Source organism: Orycteropus afer, unplaced genomic scaffold, assembly GCF_000298275.1.
Source record: "Orycteropus afer afer isolate SDZICR_OR568_19922 unplaced genomic scaffold, OryAfe1.0 scaffold00163, whole genome shotgun sequence".
Classification (NCBI taxonomy): domain Eukaryota; kingdom Metazoa; phylum Chordata; class Mammalia; order Tubulidentata; family Orycteropodidae; genus Orycteropus; species Orycteropus afer.
The window spans coordinates 3,106,335-3,113,911 of NW_006921750.1; positions in this window are offsets into that span (position 1 = coordinate 3,106,335).

Below are 7,577 nucleotides of genomic sequence, written 5' to 3' on the forward strand. Positions count from 1 at the left end.
ATAGGACTGGGAAAGAGCTGCAACATCTGAGTAAACCCAGCCTTACTCATGGAAAAGAGAAAGCTTTCGAGACCTTCATTTGCTGATGTGACACCACTCAGTTATCATTACTGTTATTCAAATTAACACTCCAACCACCAAAGCCAAAGATGAGGAAAATGAAGAGTTTTTCCTACTTCTGTAGTCTGAAATTGACAAAACATGCAATCAATATGTATTGGGTATTACTGGTGATTGGAATGTAAAAGTTGGAAACAAAGAAGAATCACTGGTAGTTGGAAAATATGGCCTTGGTGATAAAAATGTTGCTGAAGATCACAAGATAGAATTTTACAAAACCCATGACTTATTCATTCAAAATACCTTTTTTCAACAACATAAAAGATGGCTATACATGTGGACCTTGCTAGATGGAATATACAGGAATAAGATTAACTACATCTGTGGAAAAAGGTGATGGAGAAGCTCAATATCTTCAGCCAAAACAAGACCAGGAACTGACTGTGAAATAGATCATCAATTGTTCATATACAAGTTCAAATGGAAGCTGCAGACAATTAAAACAAGTGCATGAGAGCCAAAATATGACCTTGATTATACCCTAACTAAATTTAGAGACCACCTGAAGAATAGATTTGATACACTGAACACCAGTAACTGATAATCAGACGTATTGTGGGATGACATCAAGAACATCATACATGAAGAAAGAAAAAACAGTCATTATAGACAGGCAAGGAAGAAAAAACAAAAATGGATGTCACAAGAGTCTTTGAAACTTGCTCTTGAATGGAGAGTAACTAAAGCAAATGGAAGAAATGACAAGATAAAAGAGGTGAACAGATCATTTCAAAGAGGAGCTCTAGAAGACAAAGTTAATTATTATAAAGAAATATGCAAAGATGTGGTGTTAGAAAACCAAGAGACAAGAACACATTTGGCATTTTTCAAGTTGAAAGAAATGAAGAAAAAATTCAAGCCTCAAGTTACAATACTGAAAGATTCTATGGGCAAAATATTGAATGATACAGGAAACATCAAAAGAAGATGGCAGGAATACAAAGTCACTATACCAAAAAGAAGTGATTGATGTAGATTTATTTCAGGAGGTGGCATATGATCAGAACCAATAGTATTGAAGGACAAAGTCAAAACTGCACTGAAGGAACTGGTGAAAAACAGCTCCACTGAGCTCTTTCAACAAACAGATGCCATGGTGGAGGCACTTACTCATCTATGTCAAGAAATTTGGAAGATAGCTACCTGGCCAACTGACTGGAAGAGATCCATATTTGTACCCATTCTAAAGAAAGGTGATCCCACAGAAGGTGGAAATTATCAAACAATAACATTAATATCACAAATGAGGGAAAAAATGTCATAAAAAATACAAGAAAGGAAGAAAAGACCAAAATGAGTGTCAGTAAAATTTTGCAGAAGATAATTAAAAAATGATTACAGCAGTATATTGACAGAGGACTTCCAGAAGTGCAAGTTAGATTCAGAAGAGGACATGGAACAAAGGATATCGTTCCTGATGTCAGATGAATCTTGGGTGAAGGCAAAGAATACAAGATGTTTACTTGTGTTTTATTGACTATGCAAAAACTTTTAGCTGTGTGGATCATAGCAAATTATGGATAACATTGAGAAGAATGGGAATTCCAGAACAATTAATTGTGCTCATGAGGAACTTGTACATAGACTAGGAGGTTGTTGTTCAAGCAGAACAAGGGGATACTGCATGGCTTAAAATCAGTAAAAGTGTGCATTAGGGTTGTATCCTTTCACAATACTTATTTAATCTGTATGGTGAGCAAATAATCTGAGAAGCTGGACTATATGAAGAAGAATGCAGCATGAGTATTAGAGGAAGACTCATTAACAACTTGCAATATGCAAACAACACAACCTTGCTTGGTGAAAGTGAAGGTTACTTGAAACACTTACTGGCAAAGATTGAAGACTACAGTCTGGAGTATGGATTACACCTCAACATAAAGAAAATCAAAATCCTCACAACTGGACCTATAAGCAGTATCATGATAAATGCAGAAAAGATTGAAATTGTCAAAGATTTCATTTCACTTGATTCCACAATCAATACCAATAGAAGTAGTAGTCAAGAAATCAGACAATGTAGTGCCCTGGGTAAATATGGTGCAAAGGATGTCTTTAAAGTGATGAGTAGCAAAGATGTTTCTTTGAAGACTAAAGTGTGCCTACCTCAATCCATGGTCTTTTCAATAGCTGCATATGCATGCGAGAAAGCTGGACAATGAATAACAAAGACTGAAGAAGAGTTGATGATTTTGCATTGTGGTATTAGCAAAGAATACTGAAAGTACCATGGACTGCCAAAAGAATGAACAAATTTGTCCTGGAAAAAGTGCACCCAGAATGCTCCTTGGAAGCAAGAATGGCCAGACTTTATCTGACCTACTTTGGTCATGTTGTCAGAAGGGACCATTCCCTGGAGAAGGATATCATGCTTGGTAAAGTGGAGGGTCATAGAAAAAGGAGAAAGCTCTCAATCAGATGGATTGACACAGTGGTTGCAATGATGGTTCAGGTATAGTAATGATTGTGAGGCTGGTGCAGGACCAGGCAGTGTTTTGTTCTATGAGTCGCTATGAGTAGTAGCTGACTCTACAGTACCTAACAACAACAAAAAGACCATTTGTGATTAGCAAAATAATAAGAACGTCACCAAAATCTCAGAGAGGAAACAAGCCTACAAGGACTAATAATCGACACAAGCCACAACCTCATCTGACCTGAGACCAGAATAATTAGATGGTGCCCAACTAAAATCCCTAACCATTCTGACCAGTGTCAAAAGAGATGGTCCCAGATAGAATGGGAGAAAAATGTAGAAAAAAATTTAAATCCTTAAAAAAGATCAGATTAACTAACTAGTTGATACTAGTGGATTTCCTGAGACTATTGCCCTGAGGTATTTTAAATCTTGAGCTAAAACTGCCCCGAGATCACCTTTTAGTTTAATTTCAGAGTGGCACACAAAATAAAGGATATTACCTGTGAAAATGATGTTCTGTTATAATACCATCTGCCTGAGACTAAAAAGTCAACACTTACTCTATAACAAAGATGAGAAGATAAGGGGGCAGGGAAAAGAGAGTAAGGGAAATGGAACAACACAATGAAAGACAGTTTTGACTAGTTGTGAAAAATGTAACTAATGTGTGGAAATTGTCAAATATGAACCTAACTTGCTGTGTAAATTTTCACCAAAAACACAATAAAATTTTGTTTTTATAAAAGACAAGTATGCTTGTAAAATTAAGCACAGAACAAAGTCTAATTAATAATTAAGGTTTTGGTCTTCAAAAAAGAAAAAAAAGACGACCTGCTCTCAAAATTAATAACAATGACAAGAAGAATATTGCTGTATTAAGAGAGAGAGAGAGCAACATAACTCTAGAATTTTCCACTATTCGTTTTCATAATCAAATTAAGTTCTCACAAAACACTGAAAAATAGGATAGTTCTGGACTCTTCCTTTAAAAATAGAAATGTTGAGCCTAAAAAGGGCCACGTTACTTGCTCATGGTGATGTAGAATGGAAGAAACCACAAATAAATCTTCATTCACCAGTTAAGTTTTCAAATTCCTGCAGATAAAGTGGAATATAAAAAATACACAAATAAATATGTAACTGCATACTTGCAAAACAGTGAAATCCTACAAGACACTGAATGGCAGTTTCATTCATAATAAATTTGAGTTATATATTTTCTTTCTATAGTAAGGTGTCATCACATCTTCTAAAACAAAAGGTGGTACTTTCCACACACTCAAATCATTATCCAAAACTTTTGTTATAAGCTTGGCATTCATGCAGGTTTTAGCTTTAAAGATTCTTTATTATCTATGTAGTAGGTTTCTCTGTCATACATAATTGATGAAATAATGATATTACAGAAGACCAAATATTAAATCATAAGTAGGTGTGAAGTAGCTATATTTAAAACCTTGTGTCTCCAAACCTACGAAGAGCTCAGGGATGGCAATCATATCACATACTACTGTTTCCCATTTCAACTGAATCTAAATTATGCCTTTTAATATAATACTTAGTTCTGGAAGTTATTAGGGGAATTAAGATTCTTAGCCATAGTTTCATATCTTTCTGATTTGGACAAGCAAACCCATTGCTATCAGTTGATTCTGAGTCATAGTAACCCTAAGCACAGAGTAAAACTGGCCTAAAGGGTTTCCCTATGGGTGTGGGCTGCTTCCAACATATTTGTGGACATCCTAGGAAAAGAGACATTCTTCTGTGCATCAGGATTCTGTTGTGTTGCCTACAACTGTCCATGAGCGAACAATCCACCATTGGGCCTAGAGATCTTGGATTCATCATTCTTGGAATCAACAGCCAGTATACTGCCTGCCAACCTTGAGCTCCTCAGCTCCTGCAGTTATATGAGTTGGCAAAAGCCTCCAGCTTGATGTTTGATCAACGATCTTGGGATTTGCCATCTTCTATAAGTGGGTGAGCCATGTTCCTAAGATAAATTTCTTTCTCTATATGTATATATAAGCTTTATTGGTTTTGCTTCTCTAGAGAGCCCAGCCTAACACAGTCATGTTCCATGTTACATATGTAAAAAGATGTGTATGTGTTTGTGAAATGCTCTCTCATGTTTGAGAGTAATTTTGTACAAGTTTTATTCCTATTCACTACGATAATGAGAAAAAAAAATAAGAAGTCAAATTACAAGTTTTATTCCTATTCACTATATTAATGAGAGAAAAAAAATAAGAAGGGAGAGGGAAGTGGAGGAAACGGAGGCAAAGAAAAAGAAGGAAAGATTCCTAATGCATGTTTTGTCTTTTAGATAAGTTGATCACATAGAATAGGTTACTTTTGTAGAGTTAGTGGGAGTATAAAAAAATCAATAAACCTAAATCTTTTTGTTCACCTTCTGTGTAACAGGAAAACCTCCAATTTCCCATCTCAGATCACTATGCCATAAAATGGTGGGAATTGGGGAAAGGAAATAGAAAAATAACTACTAGACACATGTTATTTCTTAGGCATCTCAGCTCATACCAAGGATGGAAAAGGACAGTTCCGGTTAATGGCATCTTTGTGTAATTCTGTCCCTAGCATAAATTACTGTTCATCTCAACACAAAGCTGAATAGAGAGACATCGTTTTCATGTTTTCAGCTTACTATTGAAATGGCTATACATTTATTTGTTTCTTTCCTTAACTTCTTTCTAGTGAGTCAGGACAAAGATAACCTTATAGGGAATAAGAGTGAGAGACCTAGAACTAGACTCTTACTAAGGAGAGAAAATGGAGTGGTGAACAGTAAGGTGGTTGAGTGGAGAAAATGGATGGGGAGTTGCCTTCAAGAGGAACACAATAAAATGAACACCATCCCTAGATTGTAAAGCAAGTAAGCACTTGGCATTCAAGGTGTCCAGAGGCAGGATATGACAAGGAAAGAAGACAGGGGAAGATGATTGAAAAGTAGATATTGCTGTGAGGCAGGGCACAAACCTGAGTTTCGAGCCCTGAGCAGGAAAAAAAAAAAAAAAAATGAAGAAAAAGGCAAGTGAGAGAATAGCCCTCTTCTTGGTGACAGATGACCCACATAAGAGATTGGACCAAAAAAAAGGAAATACTGAGTTGAAGAGATGAAGCTATGGCAGGACATAGCGAATCTAAAGGGTAAGAGAAAGGTAGATGGGGGGAATGAATGAGTTTTATAATTAATAACAGTAGCAAAGGTGGTAAGGCAGTTTTGAGGAACAAGATAGAGGGGATAATTTGCATTCCTCAGGACAGAGAAGGATGCCCCACTGATAAGATGATAGAGCTCCAGGTTAGTGTGAAACAGCTAAAGAAACGACTTGTGACTCAAGAAAATAAGCTTGAGGCCAGAATAGGACATAAGAGTTGCAGTTTTAAACAGAGGTAAAAAGGAAGATCACCATTCATCTGTAAGTTTGTTGTACTGTGGTGGCTTGTGTGTTGCTGTGATGCTAGTGGTGATAGTATCAGTATTTAAAAAAAAAACAGCAGGGTCACTTATAGTGGACAGGTTTCAGCAGACCTTTCAGAATAGAAGAGACTCAACATTCTACTGAAAATATGCCTAGTCACGTATTGCTTCTTATAACTACCCAGAAATTCCCTGACCTGCTTACCTCATTCCTTCTCCTACTCTGAGCAGTGCTCAATCTCTGAACAGTTTTCAGCACTGTTATCTTAACCTATTCCTCTCAGTTATCCTCAAGTTCCTACTCCCTGCTGCTCAAAAGAGCATCTAGAAAAAATAAGATCATTTAGAATGAAATGAATGAAACAAAGAATAAGAATGATAGAGCACTTGTGGTTCAGTGGTAGAATTTTCAGCTTTCATGCAAGAGAATTGAGTTCTGTTACTGGTCAATGCACTTTCTATATAACCACCACTCGTCTGCCGATAGAACTTACGATATTACTATGGTACTGACCAGACTAAGACAGACTAGGAAGAAAGACCTGGTGATCTGCTTCTAAAAATAGGCAGGACTAGACAGAGTTTTGTTCTGCTTTAATAGGCTCACAAAGAGTTAGGAGCCAATTTTCTAGGAGCTAAAATCAACAACAAAATGATACATTAACAAGACAAAGTCCTTTTATTTAACAAAAAGATAGTGGGTTCTAAAAAGTTTGCTCTCAAACATTTGTGTGAATATCCAGCATCGGGAAAGTGCATTAAATTTGCAGATTTCTAGACCACATTGTTTAAATAGTTATTAGGAGGTTCTATGAACCCTTCTTTTATAAACTCCCACTCCAGGGACTATGATGAAGATAGGTGAGGAGCTCTCCTTGTGAGGCACTGGAGTGAGTGGAATCACCAGAAGCAGCATTTCAGAGGGAGTAAGAGGAATGTGGTCTCATGACAGGAACATAAGTGAAGCTGCCTTTAAACTTACAACCCACCAAGTAAGGAATTACCCAAACTACGTTTTCTAATGGCCATCAAGTTATTCATCATTGGCAGTCCAGATTCCAATAAAGGAACATCATGGTTTATATAGACAGTACTCATGCAGCCGCAGGGATCCAGGTGAGTAGAGGGAATTCAGGCATGCCCAAAGCAGCAGGATGGGGGATCGGGGGAAAGGGGATTAAAAGCCAGGAACCCAGACAGAGGAGCAATCAGCCACAGAGATCCAGGTGAGGAGAGGGGACTCAGGAAATGCTCAAAGCAGCAGGGTGGGGGATAGGGAGAAAGGGGATTAAAAGCCAGGAACCCAGACAGAGGAGCAGTCAGCCACAGGGATCCTGATGAGGAGAAGGAACAAACAAGGGATATCATAGCTGTTGTCAGATGGATCTTGGCCCAAAGCAAAGAATAAAAGAAAGATGTTTACTTGTGTTTTTTTGACTATGCAAAGGCATTTGATTGTGTGGATCATGACAAATTATGGACAACATTGAGAAGAATGGGAATTCCCAAACACTTGGTTGTACTCATGAGGAAACTGTACCTTGACCAGGAGGCTGTTGTTTGAACAGAACAAGAGAACACTACATGGTTTAAAAT